The sequence below is a fragment of the Ambystoma mexicanum genome, chromosome 2q, assembly GCF_040938575.1.
Source record: "Ambystoma mexicanum isolate Mex_15411 chromosome 2q, UKY_AmexF1_1, whole genome shotgun sequence".
NCBI lineage: Eukaryota > Metazoa > Chordata > Amphibia > Caudata > Ambystomatidae > Ambystoma > Ambystoma mexicanum.
In genome coordinates this window covers 587,091,070-587,116,081 of record NC_090924.1, presented here as the reverse complement: position 1 = coordinate 587,116,081, position 25,012 = coordinate 587,091,070, and positions in this window count along the sequence as shown.

The window sequence follows — 25,012 nt, the reverse complement described above, 5'->3', positions numbered from 1 at the left end:
TAACGGCAGTAATCTATCCGTCTAGGCAGTAGGGCATCTAGTGAGATAATTACACATGTAAAATGAATTAAACAGGTGTATTACAAGTGGTTGAAAGTTCACAAAATGAATTGTGAAATAGAAAGGTGGAGGAAGATAGCAAATCTTGCAATAAAGGGTAACAACACAGTGATATGGGAGAACATTTGTGGGACATACAAAAGAGATCTGATGACAAATTGTGTCTCTGAAGATCTGTGGGCGAAACATATTAAATTGACATTGGGGTCATCGGAAGACAATGATTTAGTTCTAATCCCGCCATTCAACATTTGGATATGAAGGGGACTATACTTGACATTTGTCATCATTATCGAGTGTTTGAACAATTCACAAGCTTCTGGGCCAGATGCCGTATGGAATAATTTGCTTAAATTATCTCCTGACCTCTGTGCCCATGCACTTTACATTTTATTTGTAGAAATTGGGCAAATGGGGAAGTTGCCGGATACTTGGCGCATGAGTAATATTCTCCCTGTAGACAAGAACGGTGTAATTAACAATAAATTACCGGATGTTAGAGATGCTAGACATCCCGGCAAAAATCTTTACAAGCGTTTTGTTGGCAGAACTAAATTCATGGATTGTCATGAACAGTATTCTCCCCCAAATCAGATGGGTTTCAGGGCTAAATCCAACACTTTACATAATCTAGTGATCTTAACTTCTGCAGTTGAATATGCATGGAAGAGACGTGAGTCGAATGTGTACTGCGCTTACATAGACTTTAGTGCAGCATTTGATTCCATCATCTGGAATAAGCTATGGAGGAAACTGCTATCTTGGCATATACCGCTCGGACTACTCAGAATGTTAATGCTGCTTTATACAGACACCTCAGTATGTGTCCACTTCGATGCAGAGGTAGGTTGTCAGCATCTATACCTACCTGCCGTGGGGTCAAGCAGGGGTGCATTGTAGCGGTGACACTGTTTAATTTGTACTTAGCGGATCTGCACTTGCAATTTATGAATCTGCTCACATGCCCAGTCAAAGTAGGGTAGGAAACTGTGGTCTGGCTTGCTTACGCCGACGATCTGCTCTTATTAGATCATACGCCGAAGGGCTTGCAAAGTATGCGTTGGCTGAATATGCAAATAAGAATGGCTTGGTAAACATTGGATAAAGTAAAACTATGGTCTTTTCTGCAAAACAATCGATAACTAAACAGATTGTTAGGTCCTTTGAGGGAACTAGACTTGAGCAGGTTAACGAATACAAATATCTTGGCGTGTATGTGGATGATAAATTAAAATGGGATGAGAATTGGGCAGAAATTAAAACCAAGTGTTTGATATTGGTGAATGTTACAATATGACATCGAGATATGGGGTTATAACTATCTCCCTGAACTCAAAAGGTTTGAAGCAATGATCCTTCACAAATTGTTTAGGATGCCACACAATGTAACAGTGGAATTCCTGTACCTAGAGTTTGAACTTAATGTTATAGTAGTAGATGTCATTCTCAGAATTGTAATGTGTTTTGAAAACCTCAGGTTGACGGACAATGCAACAATCATTGTATCGTATATGCATACTTTTCAGAAGATAGATCAATGTAATAACATGGGAACGTGGGGTAAAATCATGGCCGCACATAGGAAATTGTGTGCAGACTTTGATGGAATTCCCATGTTAAGACAAGCTTACCAGTTTAAAGGGTGGTTGAAAAAGAAATTGAAAGTGTATAGCCGTGAATGTAACCAAGTAGAGCTGGCCACCAAGAGTAACAATGGCCGCTACCTTGAATATAGGATGGAACCACTGCTATTTCTTCATATATTAAGGCAATGCCTGAACCTCAGATCTTTAGACAACATCTCTTACTAAAGTTTAACAGCTGCGATGTACTAGAGATCAGAGGAGCGTGACTGGGTATTGTACGCGCTGAAAGAATGTGTCATCTATGTGGGGGTACTGATTTGAAATCACTTGAGCATCGTTTTGTGCACTGTGACAGTCAAACTTCTATTAGTATAAGCTATCTGAAATCTTTTAATAATTCCTTTGATCCTTGTAATGTCTCAATGATATGGACTTATTTCATGCAAGGTGATGACATGAATTTTCTCTTTTTTCTGGTTACATTTTATTGGCAATGTATAGACATTTTAAATAGTTTAGCTCAAGGTGTGTATATGTAATGCTGTTGTATTTTATCATAATGGTTTTATAGATTGTGTTTTATTCATATCATTGGATTTTATTTATATGTCAGTATTACTTTTAAATGCTGCTAATGTGTTGTTTTTATGTCTATGTATGCATTATATGTTGTATGTACAAAGCTGTAAGGTTATACGTATATTAAGAATAAATAAGTACATAAAAATGATTCCCTCACCCTCATAGCCGGGGACGTGGCATACTCGGGAAGAGAAGGCTGGGATCAGGTTTTGCCTCACAACTGAAGGTCGGGCTGGTTCTCCCCATATCAGTACTCCAGGAGACATTTGTCCTTGGCCTGACACTGTTCCTGCACTAATCTTAAGTAATTTCACTTACAAAATTAGAAAAAAGGGCAATTGTGACTGTTTTCCTATGTGTTACTAATTTAGCATTGCTGCCTCATTTATTTGTTTTCATAACATGAATCACAACACACATTGAAGCTTCACGCTCACCATGGGTTGCTGTTACTGTTGAGATGCTTAATTAAAGGTGTTGTTTTTTGGTTTCATAGATTAGCACGGTTGCTTGGTACATCGTTGCCCTATAGCCGCCTCGTATGTTTCATTTTCCATGGTACTCAAGAGTTACTTCTTCAATAACATGTGGTGTTTCTATTTGAAGTCAAATGGGATCAGGCGATTCATCCTGCTTTTGAGCAGTATTGTAGGTAATGTTTATGAAATCTGTCACTGTTGGAAGCATTTCATTTGATCCATCTTTGCCGAGCAGAACTGGCATCATTAAACGCATGTTTCACACCTAAGAATACAATTAGTAAATACAAGTTATATGATTGCCTCAAGCTCTAACAAGCATAACAGTGGGAACTGGGACATGTTTAAGGTTTTTAGAGTGGGGTGGAATAAATAGTTCTCAGAATTGGTGTCAGCAAGTGAATATAGTGAGTGACACTGTAGGAGGATTGGGGCGGGGGTGATTGCCTAAGAACACTTTTGAAAAAAATGGTTAAAAACGGTGTGTTTTCAAGCACAGACTTCAGGTTAAATTGGGTAAAATGTTATACGCTTGGAATCGATGAAATCAAGATACCAGGTCACAAACGGTGTACAGACGCCTTTTGGTAAACATACACATCCTGCACATACAATTCAGACAATTGTGCACCTAAGAAAAACACTAGGTGCACATTAGTCAAAATCAACCATTGAACACTGGGAAAATGCCAACCAGAAATCATGTGTTAGTAGGAAAAATGACAATTGTAAAAGAAATGCACTTGGAGACTTAGCATTCAAACAAATTATTGGTCCTGTGCTTGTTCCTGTGCTATTAATAGAATCAGAGCTGCAAGGACACAAAGTGTAATGAGAATTAGCTGCAAGTGTGTTACCACCAGAGTCTGGGTTACTGAGCATCCCTAAATATCACCAAATATTGAAGCTCTAGCCTGTAAGTTTATGCAATGACATCCAAATCTCCAAATTGCCAAGCCAGATTCAAACTGACCAGGGTTATCAATTATCATGGCAGTTTCAACAAGTGCCATGCCTGGCCATGTTACCCCACTAAAAAACATTAGCACCTGGCGCGGCGTGGCTTAGGCCTCCCAGAAAATGAGGAGGCTCACAACAGGGGCTTTACCACATGGTATAGTTCCCGCTACAAGCCTCCCCAGAGTTGGAGGCCACCATCTTCCCCCGCTGGATCACCTGTAAGTTTGCACTTCCCTGCATCCCCTTCCCTGTACCCCCACCTCCATTTTCCACATCTCCTCTCCACCCTCCTACCCCACTTACCTGCACTTTTCTGCCCTTCTTCTGCACCGGGAGCACTGGTGTTCCTAGCAGTTCACCAACCCGGCAATGGCTGCCATGGAAAGGCAGAAGAGACTACGGCCAGTCCCTTCTCCCTATTCCATGGCGGCCATCATGTTTGTTTATTTATTTGTTTCAATTTTGAATAGCCACCATGGAAATGGAGAAGGGACTATGTAGTCCCTTCTCTGGATCCATGATGGCCATTTCTTTTTTAAGTTGAGAAACGACTGTGTCCTTTCTCAACTTAAAAAAAAAGGAAAACGATTAGTATGTGGTATATTGTGCCGGAAACAAATAGCAATATTACCCTCACACAGGAGCATTACAGGGCCTGGTAATGCCCCAGGCTAATAGTAAAGCCCAAGCTTCGCTCAGGCTTCTACATGGCCCGGGGAATTACCTGGCCCAGTAATGTCCCTCTGCTCCAGTAATATTGCTTAAATATTATTGCTAGCATATGAACTGGTCGCAAAAAATGTGATGTCAGTATCAAAAGAGCAATGTCGGTGTTGGCCTAGCATGATCATGTGTTTCAATGGGGCGGATCTAGCATAACATCTTTTTAAAAGGCCTTCACAAGTTTCTGGGGGCAATGTAGAAAGATCTATATAGTTCCAAGAATATTATGGTGGCAGTCTTAAAAATGTCAAGACAGTGTTCTCATTGTAAATTATATTAACTCATGCTTCACCTTTCTTCAGCAACGTTGAAGGAGCCATGCTGCCCGGGCTCCTGCAACACTTCTCCTGCCTACTACCATCTTGAAAGGCCAATTGGGGCAACCGGGATGCGGGAGCTGGCCCAGGTCTACCAAGGCCTTCCTTCTCAAGCTCTTCGCTCATCTGCCTCCAGCTCCCTCAGGGTTAGCTGCTTCTCCAAGCAACACGTTGGTGGTCGATCCCTCTCTTCGGCAGGGGCCTTCCTGCCTCCCTGAAACTTGAGGAGAATCATCTTCGGTTCCGGAAACACCTCAAAACCTTCCTCTTTGCTTCTGCTTTCTCTGCCTCTCTCCCCTGCTGAAATTCCCTGCCGAATCTGCACTGGTTACCTGGCCACCCTTTCTGATCTTGGGGCCAGGTCCCGCCTTTTGCACACCTGCCCTGCCTCCCCTGCAATCCCCTGCACTTAGGGACTGGTGCTGTATCCCTGCAGTCCCCCTACCAGCACTTATGTCTGCTCTTACCTTGCACTTGCCACCATCAGGCCGTCTTTATTTAGCGTATTTATTCTTCTATCCTATGTACTGCACTTTCCCCTTTCCCTTCCCCCTGGCACTCTTCCCTTTTTCCCTACCTTCGCACTTGCGCGATCTGAATGACACCTGGCCTAGTAGGATCGTTGTCTGTCTTCCACTGTTTTCCCCTCCCGTGCCTTGTCACGCCTTGAAACACTTGTGTATAGGCGCATTATAAATGCCTTATCATATCATAAGGCCCACGGCGAGGCCCCTCCTCACTCATGCTTTACCTTTCTTCAGCAACGTGGAAGGGGCCATGCTGCCTGGGCTCCTGCAACACTTCTTCTGCCTACTACCATCTCTACAGAGCACACGCATTGCTGGGTAAGCCCATTGGTAATGTGTTGTGCATCGAGCTCGCAGCGTGGATTTCGTCATTTCACCACGAAAATGTGCCTAAATTTAAAGGCAGCCTGAGGTCTGCAGGATGCAATATTCCCTGTCCTTCTTCTTATCTTATACTTGAATTTTCGATCTACTTGCAACTTGGCACTCTTAGTGCCTCATTGTGTTTGTGGCCTGCTAAAATGGCTGCCCTATTTTGTCCTGGCTCTGCCTGGCTCCACTCCCCTTCCCATTGGCTGCCTGGCCTTGAAAGGCCAATCGGGGCAACCGGGAGGAGGGAGCCAGCCCAGGTCTACCATGGCCCACGAGAAGGCCCCTCTTCACTCATGCTTCACCTTTCTTCAGCAACGTGGAAGGAGCCATGCTGCGTGGGCTCCTGCAACACTTCTCCTACCTAGTACCATCTCTACAGATCACGTGCATTGCTGGGTAAGCCCATTGTTAATGTGTTGTGCATCTGGCCAATCCTGCTGCAGTTTCTACCTCTCCTGTCCCCTCTCAGGCCCTCTGCAGTCCGCATCTCTGCGGCATCTAACAACTCGGCTGAACTCTTTAAAATCTGCAAGGGACTGGCCAATCCTGCCGCAGTCTCTACCTCTTCTGTCCCCTCTCAGGCCCTCTGCACGGCACTGGCTTCTCACTTCATTTCAAAAGCTCAGGACATCCTGTCCTCACTCTCCTCCTATCACCTCCCTCCCTCTATTCCCTGCTCCTACTCTGGCCCTTCTGCTGCCACCCCCCCTCCCTCCTTCTCTGCCTTTCCCCTTTTCTCTGCTGACAAGGTTTCGAGACAAGTCCGATCTATGAAAGTCTCGTCGAAACAGGTTCACCCCTGTTCCTCCAAAACTATCAAGGACCCCATCGACTCCCTGGCTCCTGCCCTGGCTGACTTCTGCAATCACTCCATCGCCACTGGAGTCTTCCCATCCCCCCTTAATCACTCACTTGTGCACCCTCTTCTTAAGAAACCCTCTTCCGACCCCTCCTGCCTGGCTAACTATCGCCCAATCTCCATCACTCCCTTCCTGGGCAAGCTCCTGGAGAAACTGGCCCATCTCCCTGCTTAATCTCCATGCTGAATCTGTGGGTTGTCTTCATGACCATCAGTCTGGCTTCAGAGCTGCCAGAAGCACGGAAACTGCTCTCCTGAACATCTGTGAAGACCTGCTCTCCAACCTTGACTCTAACACTCTGTGTGTTCTCATCTTGCTTGATCTCTCTTCTGCCTTTGATACTTTCAACCATGCCATCCTGCTCAACTGTCTCCGTGATAACTTGGATATCACTGGTCAGGCTCTGGTGTGGCTGACTTCTTTCCTCTCCACTCGACCCTCCCAGGTCCAACTTGGGTCCTTCCTCTCTGACATCTTTTTCTCTACCTGTGGTGTCCCCCAGGGATCTAACCTCTCTCCCTGGCTGTTCAACCAATATCTGGCACTCCTTGCCCACCGCATCACCGCTCTCTGCCCCAACTTTCAGTGCTATGTGGATGATACCCAGCTCATTTTCAGGCTACCCTCGGCCTCCTCCTCTCCTTCCCTCATTTCTGACTGTCTGTCTGCTATCCAGGAGTGGTGTGCCGCCAATGACCTCTGCATTAATGCCAGTAAGACTGAGATTCTACTCATCGGCACACCCACTCCCTTCTTCCCTGTAGCTGTCTGGCCGGCCTCTCTTGGCCCTCTTCCTGCTCCTACCTGCTAGGCATAAAACCTCGGGGTCATCTTCGACTCCACACTCTCCTTCTCTCCTCACATTTCTGACGTCTTAAAGAAGTCAAACTACCAGCTGCACCTCCTCAGAGGTATTCTTCCTTTCCTCTCCTTCCCCCAGAAGCTCACTGTCTCCAGATCCCTGGTTCTCTCTAAACTGGACTACTGTAACAGCCTCTATCTAAATCTGCCTGCCTCTACTCTCCGCCCTCTGCAACTCATCCAGAACAGGACTGCGAGTGGCTGTGAGGATTAAGTTCAAAACCATCTGCATTGTCCACAAGGCCTTCTGGCGCCTGGGGCCGAAATACCTTCAACTCTCTCTTCCTAAATATCTTCCTTCTCGAGCTCTTCGCTCATCCGCCTCCAACTCCCTCAGGGTCAGCTGCTTCTCCAAGCAACGAGCTGGGGGTAGATCTCTATCTTCGGCTGGGGCCTCCCTCTGGAACAGCCTTCCTGCCTCCCTGAAACTTGAGGAGAACCATCTCCGGTTCCGGAAGTACTCAAAAAACCCTCCTCTTTGCTTCTGCTTTCTCTCCCCCTCTCCCCTGCTAAATTCCTGATTGAAACTGCACTGAATATGCACTGGGTCACTCTCACTGATCTAGGTCTCTGGCCCAGCCACTTGTCCCCTGCACTGCCTCCCTGGCAACCCCTGCACTGCGGGACTGTCTCTGCATCCCTACAGCCCCCCTCCCAGCACTTGTCTGCACTTACCTTGCACTTGCCACCAGCTGGCCCTTTATTATTTATCTTGGTATTCTACTACCCCTGTACTGCACTTTCCCCTCTCCCTTTCCCCTTGCACTTTCCCTTCCCCTCTTCCCATGCACTTGTGCGATCTGAATGACACTTGGCCTAGTAAGATTGTTGTCTGTCTTCCCCTTGTCCCCCACCCCTGCCTCGTCGTGCCTTGAAACACTTGTGTATAAGCGCGTTACAAATGCCATATCATATCATATCATCGTGCTTGCAGTGTGGATTTCGTCATTTCACCACAGAATTGTGCCTAAATAACCCCCCCTTAAATCTGTCTATCTCTCTGCCATCCACTCTCTGCCTTCTCTCACCTCATGACTCCATCTCCTCTTCTCTCTCCTCAGTATCTGCCCTTTGAATTGACATTTGAATTTGTGTGTGCTGCCGCCGTGCAACATGGGGTTAGGCTCCATGTATCTGGCCAATGAATTGACATTTGCATTTGTGTGTGCTGCCACCCTGCAACATGGGCTTAGACTCCATGTATCTGTCCATTGAACTGACATTTGCATTTGGTTAGGCTCCATGAATGTAATCACCTTGTATTACTTCTGTACATTCCTCTATGATGTAATAACCTCATGCGCTTCCTTTCTGTAACCTGACGCACTGTAACCAATCTATTAAGTAAAAGCGACTAGATACCTCTTGTGCACTATATGCACTTAAACCCTCTAACTGCATTTTCAGTATTCTAGGTCATTTTTGAAATCTATTATCATTAGGCAAGACGATTCCTGCCTCACAAGTAGATTCTGACTCCTTTTCACAGTTTTTTTTATAGACATATGATTTCCCTGTGCAAGGATAGGGCCACAAACAACAAGTCCTTTTTTCTATTTGTGTCTGTTTGTAGGATCACAAGGACAATTGGGTCCGAATGAATACCCTTGATCTTGAAATGGATGAACAATTACCCCACCTAATTTACAAGATAAGGCTGTAGTGTCCCTATAAAGTCCCTGAAGCCTTTGAGTTCTATGCTCCTTACACACATTAAATAAATGCTGCTTGATCTTTCGCTGGCTTTTGACACCATGGCCCATCAGTTGCTCCTCACAGACTCTGTCATCTTCTTTGGTCACTGCTAGTAAGGTACCAGTAACCCTTTTCATTCTTGTCTGTCCTCCCTAAAGTGCAGTGTCCCCACCACTCAGCAATATCTGCTTGCAAAAAATCTATCCTGCGCTACAATGTCGTGCATATGTACTTCGGACATTCAAACCTGATTTGGAACGTATTACTTTCACTCTACTTCTAGCATAACTATCTGTCGAACTATACGTGCAATGTCTCCCCTGCAGCTATCTAATATGAGGTACAGTGATTACTGAACCATTACCATTCACGCCCAGCACATGATGATTGTAATTACAGTAGCAAATATTGCGAACGTATATGCACTATCAGCCTTTACATATTTATGATCAAGCTACTGTATATTGTCGATTGCACCTAACTCTGTACTGGCGACCAGCCCTTCAACCATGTATCTGAATTACTGTGTGACCTAGACCAGCCCGACTGCTCTTTAATCAGACTCGCTGACAGCCTTTACACTATCTAACACCACTATTAATGCCGATAGTCAATGGCAATGTATCCCATGTCAGTTAGTCACACCACCTAACATACTAGACCACCCCACCTAGGCCTCAACTTACAAATAACCTAGAGCGAGAATGCCTCCACAACTACTACTACTTTTAAGTTTCATCACCTCACTTAATTCAGTGGACTGCTCTACCATTGCCATCCTTGCCAATATGAATAGCCCATATAATTATAATACACAGTCCATTAAGCTAAAAATGACAACTAACCTACCACCTTCAACAGACATCATCCAACTAGGTTCCTTAAACCGTGCATTGACACGGCACCCCATGCCTTTACTATCCACCCTGGACTAAATTCCTACAGCAAATATTACAATACTACCCTTCAGACAACATCATTACCAACGTTAACCACTTAACATTGAATTGCCCAACCTCGCAGTTTATTACTAGGCAATGCAATACGCCTCTAAGGAACAGGAGAATAGGATCTAGAACTTCACGGCACTCCTCACCTATAATCCATGCCTCTAACAAATCAAGTCATGTGCACGATGACATATAAGATCTACCCACAGTTAAAACGATGAATACAAGTAATGAACCTACCTTAACCAATAATACCCTCCCTAATATTATCAAAGTAGGACTTATAAATGCTAGGTCTATCCAAACCCATACCGTGGACCTATTTGACACTCTAACTGACAATGACCTTGATATATTGGCTGTAACTGAAACTTGGTTGAACCCCACATCTGGGCCAGCCCTAGCTCTAACTCTACCAGATAACTATCCTATTCTTTGAGCTGATAGAGACGCAAACTCTAATCAAACTAAAGGAGGCGGCGTAGCTGTCATCTTTAAAACTATGCTAGAATTGAGAATAACCAATAAAAACCCCTTTCCCTCAGCAGAACTACTTACTGTCAAATTTGCCACCTCTGCCACCACTACTAACACCATGCATTTGATCTATCGACCACCAGGAGGCATCTCCTCCTTTGAAAATGATATATCACAATTGCTATCTGTTAATACTAAATGCAAATCTCAAGTCATAATTTTAGGTCATTTCAATCTTGGCCTCGAGGACCCTAAAGACAGCAAAGCCTCATCCCTCAAAGATACAATGTCAGAATTAGGATTTATACATCGCATAAACAGTCCTACACACAACAAGGGTCATACCCTAGATTGGCTAGCAGATCTCAACTGTCCCATCAAGATGTTAGGGAATACACCCTGTGGTTGGACAGACCATCACCTAATTACTTTCGCCATTGATAAATCAGTAACTCGTTTCATTCCCATTATGGCACCAGCGTCAATGATAAGAAGCAAACGGAACCTTACCTTAGAGAATTTAATTCCATTACTACAGCCTTTAATCCGGACTAATACTGAACAGTCCGACCCCTCGGATCTAGTGAATCTGTATAATGAGACCATGACTAAAGCTATCAATATGTTAGCCCCACTTAAACTACAGAAGTCTAAGCCACTTGCCCACTTAAACAAATGGTACACACCTAACCTAAAGATCCTTAGGAAAGAGAACCAAGTAGCAGAGACCAACTGGAGAAAATACCCAACCACACAGAATAAAGAGATATTCAGTGCATTGTCATTCAACAGCCATTATCCAAGCTAGGAAAGATAACTACAATGACCTTATAGTCAAAGCTAACTCTAATACAAAGGAATTGTTCAATATACTAAAGGAACTTGAATCACCTGCTCCCATACCTGACCCATGTATCAAAGATACTCAATGGTGTACGAATATCCAAAATGAGCTCCAAGATAAAATTACAATGCTACTTAACAAAATCAACGCAAAAAAAAATATCATAAACAATATCATACCACTAAACCCTCCCACGCCTCCTCTGGCAGAACTGCCTCAATTTAACTTTCAACCTTTATCCACTAAAGAAGTTGAACAGGTCATACTTAAACTTAAACCTTCCAATTGTAAAGGTGATATCTGTCCTGATACACTAATTAAAGAGGCAGCCCCCATCCTCGCGCCGTTCATCACAAAGTTTATCAATGCCTCGTTTGCCACAAGCTCAGTACCCACTAGCCTTAAGGATGCATGGGTACTCCAATTGCTGAAAAAACCTACGCTCGACCCTAATATCCCTTCCAACTACCGACCGATCACTACAGTCCCCTTCCTGTTGAAAATATTGGACTGTGCAGCTTATATCCAAATACAACAATACTTGGAACAAAATAACCTACTAGGCATAAGACAATCCGGATTCAGACCTAGACATGGGACAGAGACACCACTTGTTGATCTAAAGAACCAGATTCAGACTCTAAAAGATAAAGGCAAATCTGCCCTGCTACTATTATTAGATTTATCCGCAGCATTCGATCTAGTGAACCATGACATATAATGCAAGCATCTGTCAACAGCTGCACACTTCTCAGACAAAGCTAACATGTGGATTAAATCATTTCTTAATAATAGATCCATCCAAGTCTTTGCCCCAACTGCCTCTGCCTCACCATCACCGGTACCTTGTGGAGTCCCTCAAGGATCCTGCGTATCACCAACACTCTATAATGTTTTCACCAAACCTTTATTTGATATTTTTGACAATCTGGGTGTCACATACACAAATTATGCTGATGACACCCAGATCCTCATACCTATCACTGGAGACTACACTGTAGACAGTAAAACACTAAACGATATATACAGTATTATACAAATCTGGATGGCGAACCACGGGTTATGGCTAAACGACGACAAAACCGAACTTCTCCTACTTGGGTCCCCCAGTAAACTGAACACATTAAATACTGCCTTCAAATCTTTCAACATTGATGGCAATACCATTAGTGTAGCACATAATGTGAAAACATTGGGCATCCATATCGATGCTTCACTCTCCTTCAAGAAACAAACCAATACACTGGCATCCGCCACAGTTTACACATGTAAGCTTATCACAGCCTGTCGACCTTACCTTTCCACTAACAATTGCATAGCAGTAGCAAGAGCACTAGTGCTATCTAAACTTGACCACTGCAATGCACTCTACCTAGGCACCTCTCAACAAAACCTAAATAAGATGCAAGTAATGCAGAACAATGCAGTTAGATCAGCATGCAATATCCCAAGGAAACAACACATTTCCACAATTAGACAAAATCTCAACTGGCTAAATATCAACCAAAGAATCGACCTCAAAGTAATATCCTTAATACATAAATCATTACACAACCAGGCGCCATCCTACCTCTGCGATACATTTACACAACATACCAGTAAGACCAACCAGAACAGCCCAAACTCACTCTGTAATCGTACCATGCTTTAATTAACAAAGAGTGGGTGGAGTTAGCTTCCCTGATCTTGCTGCTAAAAAATGGAATGCACTCCCCCTATCTACAAGAACTGAGACATCATTTACGAACTTTAGAAATAAGGTCAAATCAGGTCTCTGGAACCAAAACCGCATCTAAGTTATCCTACCATATATGACATTGTATATATATGTAACTATGATCTGCTGAATCATCCGATGTACAATGTGAACCTATACTATGTAAGATATGCTAACAGCTGCCTCAGGGCTACACTGCGCAATACAAATAAATAAATACAAATACAATACAAATACAAATACAATGTCCTTTCTACCTTTTCATATGTGTATGACCCTTTGAGCTACAATTGTCACATCACATGGAAATAGACATGTATGCAGACGATATGCAGGTTCTAGTTAGGCTCGCTGAAGATTCAGTTAGCTCTTCTGACAGTCTATGGAGCAGCTGCGATCTATGGACAGGTGGATGTGCTTCACACATCTCAAATTGAATAGAATAAACCAGAAATATTGATGGCAAAAGGAAATGAGAAACTGTGGTCTCATAAATTGTGGTTGTCCCTACCACCCCTCACACTGGACCAGCTGTTTGTGCACCAGGATCCACAGCATTTGGTAGAATACATCTGTGTAACGATAGATATCATCCCCACTATCACCAGCCAGAAACCTCATGTAGCAAAAAAAGATTTCTATCAACTACTTCTGCTTGACATGTGCTTGAACTTGTTTCACCTACTGCCCAATGTTCATCATGGATGGACAAATATCTTCAAGATAAGATTACTGCAGGTCCTTCTACCTTGGTTTAGCTGCAGTGTCCATGTGCACATTGCAGCAGATTCAAACTTTTCTACAAGGATTATTTTTAAAAAGGCATTTAGGACTGAGACCCTGTATAACCTTCACTTCCAGTTTTAAAAACATTAGAGCATGTACCACTGTACTTAATGCAAAAGGCTCGGAATGCTAAACAACCTGCTTTTCTTGGCACATATATTTGGATGGTTTAAGCCATCACAGGGCGCTCACCTCACTACATTTTAGGAAAAATTTCTCTTTAATGCACCTTTCCTTCCATCATTATGCAACCCCCAAATGTGTTGCTTTTATTTTTGAATCTGACCTGTACTTTCCACAGTACAGTGAAGGCTTAAGCTTCACTACACTGGCTTTTGCTCATATGTCATGGGGAAACTGACATGTCCTTCAGGCTGTCAGTACTGGGAAACCTAGTTTCCCTTAGTCGTGTTATTGTGTTACTACTGTTGGTTACTTTTGTATCACATGTGGTAACTTTTTATCATTGTACAATGCAGCGTACACTGTAGTACAATGGGGTACATTTTTGTTTTGCCCTAGGCGAACACTGGTTACTCTAGGTGTGCTAAAAGGATAAGCTGGTGGTAGCAGTAACTTTTTCCTTATTTTTGGGACTTTTTGTTTTAGCCTTACCACGCTTACTGTGTTTGGCTACTTACTGTGGCTAGTGTCCAAACATGGCCATGCCACGTGGCTTTTCACCTGTCATTTTGCCAGCTTATTCTTTAGCCGTCTTCCTTAGAGGGCAGGAAAATCCTTACAAGGAATTCCAGTGCCCGGGAAAGCAGAAGCTTTTGGCGAGCTATTGCAGGGCTGTGTGTGTTTGCTGCCAGGATGTGGGTTGGTACTTTCTGGTCCCAATCCACGAACTGGTTTCAGTGTGTCTGAGTGGTATGCATGAATGTTCCCGCCAGTGGTTCTGATTGGACTGGCTAGTTTGGGCAGGTGCTCTTAACTGACTTTTATGGTAAGAAGAGGACCCCTGCACCCATTCTTCTGAGATCCTGGAGAAACCTGAAGGAGCTAAGTATCCCATCCAGCTGTGATACATGCGAAGAAACCGGAGACCTGTCGGAAGAAGGCTTGGCTTCCAACTTCTGCTGCTGTCCTGGAGGAGCCAGGTCGCACTCGTGACCTTTAGCAGTCCTGCAAAGTAGCTGCGACCCTTGGAGTGGAGGGACCATCCATTCCTGACATCTGCTCGTGGCCCTGTAACTAAAAGCCTTCAGAAATGTCCCGGGATCGTTCTGTGGCTGACAAGCTCCGACTTTGGGCTACCGTGCTGCCGGCATCACCGTTCTGAGTTTTGACCTGAAACTTTGGAGATGCAGCACATCCTAGGGGACAGTCATTGCAGCAGGGATTGCACACCCTACAACCACTGTGACAGGGGTTTAAATTGTGGACGATTTCCCTATGCCCTTTTCGTTCTTGCCCTTTAATGCAATGACAGGTGCTGCAGAAGGCTCAGAGCCCCTTTGAAGTTCTGTAGTGGTGGCAGTGGCGATGTGGGCACCTGCAGATGACCTAGAAGAAGAGGACTATATGTGTTTGGGAGGACGCTGTGTGCTGTGGCTCATTGGTTGGATACGCTATAAGGCAGAAGGGCAGGAAAGTTCTGTCACTGTACAGCTGTTGTGGTCCGACATACACAAAGCCACATTTCCTTAATGTACTCAGAGCAATCTCTAAGGGTCAGCATGGCTTGTCGTCATACTTTGCGTACTCATGGTTGCCTGCATAAAGTGGTTCATCTGTCTCCATGGTGAAGTTGAGTGCTGGCATTATTACCTGTAATTTGTTGGGGTACTGGATGTGGGGGCATCTTGTGAGTTTCTGCTAGACATAGGTTTTCTGGCTGTTGGCAAAACTACTGCCAGTCATTTACATGGCCAATAGTCTGATGGTTGCCGATATGCTACACTTTCAGGGGCATTGTGCTTTTGAATTCTGTGCCATTTACTTAGTTGTCAAGTGGCTACATGTCCTGCCTGTTTACATTGCATGCTGGCACTTGGGGGTCCTTACTTACAATGGAATAATGGACCTAAAATACCCAGCATGCAATTGGAAAACCAGGACTGGCTGAAGGTGTTGCACATGACATGAAGGCATGTTTTAGGTGCTTATCTTATTTGTGGATTATCCTTGCTCCATGTGTTGAAATGTTATGTTAGGCTGCAGTCACAAGTGTGTCAGTTATTCAGTTGTGGTGTGGCAGTCACTGTTGTCATTTGGCAGGGTGATCCGTGTGCTTTGAAGTGCATTCAGCGAACCATGAGGACTCATTCATGCATTAAGAATCTGTACTGATGCCATCTGTATTGATTAACACATGACACAATACATGCCAACATGGCTAGGGATATTAAGGTGTCGTTGTCTATATGTGGTATTGTACATATGCATTTAACAATGGCATGCTTATGTTTGGTGTCATCTTACTTCGTTTGAGCTTTTTAGTACAGGCAGCACCCTGTGATCTTGCTCCCAACTCCCATCCCCAGAGCCTGCCACTCCTGTTATATCCATGAAGGAGGATGCCTTGAGCTTTTAGGGGTGCATGATGGGATCCGGTATGGTGCCCCCCATAGTGGTGCTATATTCCTGTCACAGAGGCAGTATGATGGCAAGGACATTGCACTACCAAGTCTTCCCATCATGTCTCGTCTTGTTTTGTGATCTGGGGGTTCACAGATACTGTCAACAGCCGATCCCATACCGTGTCTCACAGCTTGTTGGGCTTGGCTACCTGAGCTTTGGCTATGCAATGGACAACCAGCACAGGCCCCTCCTCGGCAACTTCCTAACTGATCATTGTGAAATGTTAATGGTATTTGGCATTTCGATAGCTCCCTTCACCTTCCTTTGCACCCTGCAGATTGCTTGTGGAAGGTAATTTATTTGCATGGAATTCCAAGGCAGAGATACAGGATGGATTTTTATCCGACATTGTGTTGGCCCGAACGAGCATTTCAATGCGATTCTGGTATTACCACATTTGGAAATTGGATTTTTGCACATGGTGATGCATTTTCAGTAGGTTAACATGTAGTATCATACTTTTTTCACATGTTGTGATTACTGGTACCACATGCCAACCGGTAAATGTTGACATGCTCTGAACATTCAACAATACTGTACCACTGCAAATCCAGTAGGCCCAGTGCACAGAGTTCATGGTGAAAGGTTAAGAGTGGTTCACCACACATTGAATGCGCCACACACAGATTAAATAAAAAAATACATCCTCTGGCAGCTCAGAGGTGGGCTCAGAATCAGACAAAGAAGGAGTCGAGGGAGAGGAATGTGAAAATTGCACAGCCAAAGATAATAGCCAAAAAGGGGCTGGATTTCTAAATCAAATAAGATGTTACAAAAAGGGAACAAGAATGGGGAACCAGAAACAAGTCCGTTTTCAGTTACCGGATGTACAAACCAAGAATATCCATACCCAAGGAGGAGAGGAAGGAGGGGTGGTTGCAGACACAGGCAACCCAGATGCGCTGGACGTTTCTCGATGCTTAACGCAGGCGGCCGCCCGGGAAGCAGACATGAAGAAACAGTAACAAATCTGGTAATGAACTTGTCTAATCATACTTTAACTAATGATGAGCTATCTGTATTGAACAAAGGATTATCTTTTGCTCCAAATAGTACTTTGGATCTTATCAATACACAGATTGACTTGTTTAAATTTGTGCGTAAACTGAGGCTTAAGAAATTTTCTGCGACTGCTCACAAAAGTATATTGGAACAAACAGTGGAAAGGAACATAAAAAGTACATACACCATGGAGGATATATAAAACATACACCTTCTAAGGATGTTGGGTGAACAAGAAGTGAGTGAAATACATAGTACCTTACACAAGCTTGAAATCAGACCGGTATGCCTTCTGGAAAAGGAACTCAAACCTAAATCCAAATTCATACCACAATTCTCCAATGAAAATATGATTGAAGTTTTTTACAAAGCAACCACCAAGGATATATATAATATATAATGGTATAATATATATAATATGTATGAAGATACAAGAACAAGAGTCAACAAACAGAATCTAACTAAAGAGATTAGCATTGAAAACTTGGAAAAGGACAAGACCATTGTAATAAAGGAGGCGGATAAGGGTGGGAACATTGTTGTGATGGACAGACAAGACTATATAACAATGGCATATAACCACCTAACAACACCATTATGTTATTTGGAACTCTCTAATAACCCTAAGAATGAAATTATACTCTGAGTTGAAGAACAAATCACCGGATGGCATAGAAAGGGTCTGATAACAGATGAAGAGAAATCTGTATTACTGAACAAATATCCATAATTCCAACTATATACTTCCTGCCGAAGATACACAAGTAGTTTGATAAAATTCCAGAGGGCCGCCCGATACTGAGGGCCGCCCGATACTGAGCGGTATTGGCTAGCTGACAGAGAGAATTTCGGAGTACATTGACAATATACTGAGACCACGAGTACCGAAATTGAAAGCCTTCATCAAAGACACCATGGATGCAATTAAGGCAGTTGACCAAATAGTATGGAAATCATCATATCTACTGGCAACCTGGGATGTACGCGCGCTATATACCATTATTGAACATCAAGCAGCTATTCAAACTATTGATTTTGAATTCAAAGAAGATTCTGCATCCCATTACCATTATATAAAAATGCTCAAGGAAATGTTGACACTAACACTGGAGAATAACATTTTCATGTTTGACAATAAATACTATCAGCAAAAAAGAGGGATTGCAATGGGCACAAAGTATGCACCAGCACTGGCAAATCTCTTCATGGGAATGTTTGAAGAGAAAACAGTTTACTTGGATGAAGCATTTGAAACACACGTAATAATGTGGGTCCGTTTTATAGATGATTTACTGTTAATTTGGGATGGTACTAGTTTGGAACTGAATGAATTTAGACTGAGGATGAATCAAAATGACCTAGGTATCGAATTTGTGGGTCAGGATAATAGTCAATCCATTAACTTTCTGGACCTAACAATTTTTGTACAGGATGGAAAACTGCCCACACGTGCTTATCGTAAGGAAACTGAGGTGAACTCAACGCTCCATGCACAGAGCTGTCACCAAAGACCTGTCAAATGGAATGTTCCTAAGGGCGAGTTTATCAGAGAAGGAGAAATTGTAAAAACAAAAATGACTTCTTGGCAGAATGTGATCTATTGCAGGACCGATTTAGACAAAGGGGATATTCAAAAGATTGCACCAAGGAAGCTAAACAAAAGGCTACAAATATGACGCTGGAGCAAACTTTGTTGCCCAAAACTAAGAATGACACAAATGAGTCCAACCAAATAAACTTCATTATTACTTATAGCATGAATAGCCCAGACTTGAGGAAAACTTTGAACAAGAATTGGCACCTACTACAGTTGGATCATCACCTTACAGGATTTATCAGTGACAAACCCAAAATGACATACAGAAAAGCCAAAACGCTGAAAATGGCTCTGAGTCCTTCACTGCTCCCACAATTGAACACTGAACCGAACAGAACTTGGCTTGATACACAAGTGTCAGGTTTTCGTAAATGTGGAACATGTACGATGTGCCACTTTGCACATGAGGCAACCAAGGAATTTGTGGATTCAAGAGGAATTAGAGTGAAAATAAATGAGAACATTAACTGTCGATCCAAATATATTGTATACGCTATAATCTGTCCATGTAAAATGATATATTTTTGGAAGTACGATCAGAGAAGCTAGAATACGTGAACATTTTTCTACAATTGGAAGCTAGGATGCCTCACTGCCATTAGCACATCACTTGCAGTTAAAACATCAGATGAATGATAAAAAAGAGGTGAGATTTATTGGAATACAAAATGTAAAATTGGGAAGAAGAGGAGGAAATTTTGAAGAAAAACTGAGGCAGTCGGAATCAAGCGTGATTTGTAAATTCAGATCAATAGAATTTGGTCTGAATCAAGAAAATGAGATGGGTAATTTTTTGTAAGTATATTCTTGAATGAGAACTGTTGTATATTCTTGAATGAGAACTGTTCGTCTAAAACCCTGACTAGTCATCTGTTATACAATGTATTGTGTTTAAACTGGGAAAAAGTGGGGAATGATTCGCTCCTTCCGGGAAAAAAAACGAATATGTAACAAACTTTCACTGTTTTTAACAACAATATAATGTGAATACACGCTTTGGTAGATGGGGAGTATAAACTTCCAAGGATTTAAATGACAGATATAGGGATCTTCTGCCTGTTATATCACTAATACGAATACTGATGTTTGAGCTTGAGCGTTTCACATCTGACATTTAATATATCTTTTAAACCCAAATTCATGTAGGGGAAATGAAACTAATATTCATTATAAGTATTAGACAAGGTAAGCATCTCTGACCATGAAGATAAATGATCAAAAAAGCAATTTTAAACTTTAATGTGTTAATATGCCATGATAATATTTACTGTGACCACCGTGAGATATTATGTTAGAGTATTTTTGTCACATCTACTACACAATCTATGACGCATTTGGTGAAGTGACTGGGGACTGTAATGCGTGCATACCTAACCATTCAGCATTCCAATATGGCGCTCACCAAATAGCAGAAGTAAGAGAAAAGGGACAACCATTGTTACCATGGCAACCATATGAAAACACCACTACTCAACGCGGCGGCTCACTATTGTGCAGAGCCGACCGCGGAATGACTTTCAAACAGATATGAGGTAAGTGGGTGCTAATGCGTGCAAACTGGAGAGAGAAAGCGGAAGACGAATTTGTATGTCCGCATGGCTTGAGATTAGCACATGAAAATAGAACTAGGTAACCAATCGGGATGACCCATTGTGATGCGTTTTCAGTATTAAAGTGAGAAGCGGTGTGGCTTACCATGTCAATGCTTATTTAGCAACTATAAAAAGCACTTATACGGCCAATTTAAATTGTACACTAGTCATTATATTTAAACACACATGATTTTTCTGAATATGTCATACGCGTAATTATGGGACAGTGAATTTTACATTCCTAGCAAGTATACAGCTTATTTTAATCTTACAACAGGACCTTCTCTTAATATGCCGTACATGTAATTATGGGACTGCGAAATGTACATTCTTAACATTAAAAATATTTAATTGGTTAACCATTAAACATATAACATGCTGTAGCGGATTCATCGTATATGATTCAGCACTACTGAGGATTTACTAGTTAAATGACATCCACCGTTTTTTGTGACTTTAGGGATCTACCCATGACATCACTGTGAGAAGGATTTTTGGGTAAGACAAAACAAACCTTTTCTCTTTTTACTGGGGCAAATCAGTCGAACTCACTAATAATGTTGAATTATGTAACGCTAATATATCAGAGTTTATAGGCTCTGTCAGATGTGATATGCCCATACCCCGAACACAAGGGCCACTTTGATTGGAATTTTTTCGGTATTTGAATTAATGGGCGATAGTTTTAGACTTGGTCTGAGTCAAGGAACACAAATAGTATGAACTAAATAAGTGAATCTGTGAATACCTTATTTTCATTCAAACATATTCTAAAAATGTGTTTCATGTGTTTTTTCTCCCATGTCTCTTCTTTGTTTCTATTTTACTTATTCTTTTATTATATTTTTGTATTATTTTATTTTATTTGTTTTTCATATTTTCTTCTGCGTGTATTTGGCTGTTGTTCTTTATCTTTAGGATTATATTGATTGACGTATGTCATTGGACCCACATGCTAACAATACACTCAACCCTTCTTACTTACCTTTCCCCCTTTGCTTTTTCAATACGTTACCTTGATCACCAAACAATAATTGTGGTATAATTTGATGTATAATCAACATGTGCCTAGAACATGTATATGAGCTTGTATGTGAATGATTTTAGTGAACTGCCCAATTTGTTTTGAAAAGGGCTCTTGAGCAGCCGAAACATGTGTAAACCAGTGGGCATTTGGATTATCAATGGAAAACTGCACGTCTGTTTTAATTTAGATTTTTTTGTGATCAAACCATAAATATAAATAATTTTTTTTTTTAATCTGTGTGTGGCGCATTCAATGTGTGGTGAACCACTCTTAATTTTTACTAACCAAGGAGGTAGGGGATTGGCTACTCCAAAAATCACTGCACGGACGCGACACGGCCGAAAGGCAAAAAACTAACAAGGTCGCTGACAGAAGAAGTTGCATCCAAAAGTCACCCCCAAACAAACTCTGTAATTCATGGTGAAAGGATATAAGGATATTGGAAACTGTGCATGGTCTTATGCCCAATAACCCTGCTCAAGTACCAATATTACTATGCATCATACTGTTCTAATGAAATCCACAGTGACATTCCTGCAGTGGGTGTATAGGGCGTGACCTATTTCAATGCCAGGGAACATTACCAATACCCACAGTGTCAACAGGACATAACGGAAAGAACTGCACTTGCCTCATGTCATGCCTGCTCTGCTTCCACGGGTGCTCCCCGCTGAGTTTGCAAATGCGTATCTTTTTTCATCGCTAATGAGACTGCCAGCACTATATCCATACGAGGAGTCACAGCTCCCCTATACTGGAAAGGACTGCATCGCAGCCCAGCAATCATTTGCCCGGGACTCCATCACCACCTCAACTACAGGAACTATTGTTGCTGGTAGAATCAAAGACAAGCTTCAAAGACGATCACAATCAAATCTACAACCCCTGTGTAGATATCATTGGGTTGTCAAGAAACCTTCTATGGCGGCAGAGAGAACACAGTGCTCAAAGATAGAAAGTAGCGAACCCCTGCACCAACATCCAGAGTGACCTTTAAGAGAACTATGGTATATTTTCACAATACATCTGCATCAACATTCCTTATTCAACATAATCATCTGTTACCAACTCTACTCCCCTAATGAGAATTCACCTTTACTGATCAACCACAGCGACTACTAGTTGCGCCAGGAAAAGTTTAAGTATTGTTTGCTTGCCTATCTTTCGGATGGATGACCTGCACCATCACACAAATCTGGGAAAATCCTATGTCATCCCAAGTTTTATACAGAGCAGCATGCATTTGTGTGGTTGCTTTCATGAGCTTAATGCACCATTTTCTCGTAAACAGGTTGAAGGTGCCCAGTGAACACATCTTAATCTCAATATTCCTTAGGATCAGCTCAATTTATTTTATTTTGGTTATTTAGTACTGAGCTTCACAGTTGCTGCTTTGAGTCAATTGAGGGACTGATGGTTGTGCCAGAATGACCTCAATAATATGGGTGTTTAAACGTGTCAAAAGGTTCTTCACAGGAAAGGCAGGGTTTTGTAGGTTGGTTCAACCCAACCCATGGGATTCCCATCTGATTTCCCAATGGTCAACCCCTGCCATAGACTGCTATGTAGAATTTGAGGCCTTCCGCACAATTGCAAGGCCCAAAACCTGAGCAGGGAATATTACCAGCCAATGAAAGGCTTTGAGACATCCTTAATGTGTTTTGAAGGCTTTTGAAAGGCCCCACTTGCTCCCTCTTTTCTGGGCTTAGTATGGCTGTCAAGCAAGGATTTGAAAGGACAGGCTAGATAATTGGTGAATTTGGAGGTGTATTGAAGTGCTGTTGGGTGTGTTTAGGAGTCTGTTCCTTGTTGTAACCCCCCTTTGTCTGCCTGGGTGTGTTTTTGGAATCCCTCTATAATTGTTCAATTTTATCTTTAATCCCTTTAAAAAAAATATATAACATTCCTCTTGTACTTCCCCCCTTTTTTTCACCCCATAAATTTAAACAACCTAACCAAAATCCTAAGACTTGTTTTCTATATTTGTAAAGAAACCTTTGTGTGTGAACCCGAGAAGTCTTCCTGTGCTGTCATTACTCGCTATTGATTGTGTGGTCAAAGAGCGTTTTCCCATCATGTGTCTCTCGAGAGAATCCCTTTGTTTGTCTTTGTCACTTTTCTTGTCTGTTGCACATTGGCATGTTAGGCACATTAGGCACATTTGTGATTTGCACATTGATGGCCTTGGACAACATGTCCTTTAATTTGGAGAGAGTGGTGTGGGGGGAAGATAAAGAGCTGGTCTATTCCTTAACCTAACTTCTAGGTCAGAGTTTGTGGTAGACCAGGAGCCTGTGGAGGGCGTATGATGGAGGTTAAGAAGGAGCATGAGGAGAGGAAGACAGTAGCTCAGGAGGGTAAGGTAGAGGCTCAGAAGGAGGGTGGTGACAGAGGAGAGGGACACAGTGTTTGAGGAGGGTGTAACTGATGGTAGTTGAGGAGGAGGATGTGAATATGAATAAAAGTATAGTATGATGTCTGAATAGTTACAAGACAAGTGCTTGCTGAATGTGGGCATGTACCTTGACGTTATTGTAGAATGTAAGAGTGACTTGGGCACCTTCTCAATGCGCAAGCAATTTAGGCTGTGGCACAAGTATGTGTTCAAGAAGCCCAGTGGCAACATTAATTAGCAGGACTTGTATACCACCTCTAGTAGTGCAGCCTCCTGTTAGTGTTGGTACAATCCAGGGTATGGTGTGATTTGGGCACAACGGACGAGGATGAGCAATAAGGAATGCAGGCACGTTCTGCATGAAATTGTTTGACCTATGTCAATTAAAGTGAGCTGGATGATGAGTTTGTGATGGATATCATATCACAGAGAAGTATGCGCTCCTGCACAACCAGACCTTTTTGTAAATGATTAATCAAGAGGGTAGCGAAAGGGAGAATCATGATTCACTGGTAGAGTGCATAAAAAGACATTAGTGGCTATGCTGGTTGGTAGAGGCAAATAAATTGAGGTAGAACCTCAGTTTGTGAGCATGGTTCTAGAACAGAGAGAGTGTTTCCAAAGTCTTAGGATGAATTAACAATATAAGATTTATTTTTGCAAGGAACTCAGGCACTACTGTCAGGGCCAAATGCTCTTCCACCTACACATTCTTGTGACTGTATCTCTCTTGTACACAAATCTTCATCATCTGCGATGGAGGAGGAGGTGTGGTAAGAGGTAAGTGATAGGTGGGGCGGGGAGGGCCAGGGATGTTGAGCTTATGGACTGGGCAATGGAAGGGGTCTAGTGGGTGTCAGAGGTGTAGACAAAGTTGGGCCTCAGTGGGCTAGGCCCACCCAAAATCTGTAAATGCCCACTCAACAATGGTATGTGGGCATTTACAAAAGTTACTGTCACTGCGGTGGGCCCAACTACATTACCTTCAGGCCCCACTTGTTAGACGATCCTGGCTAC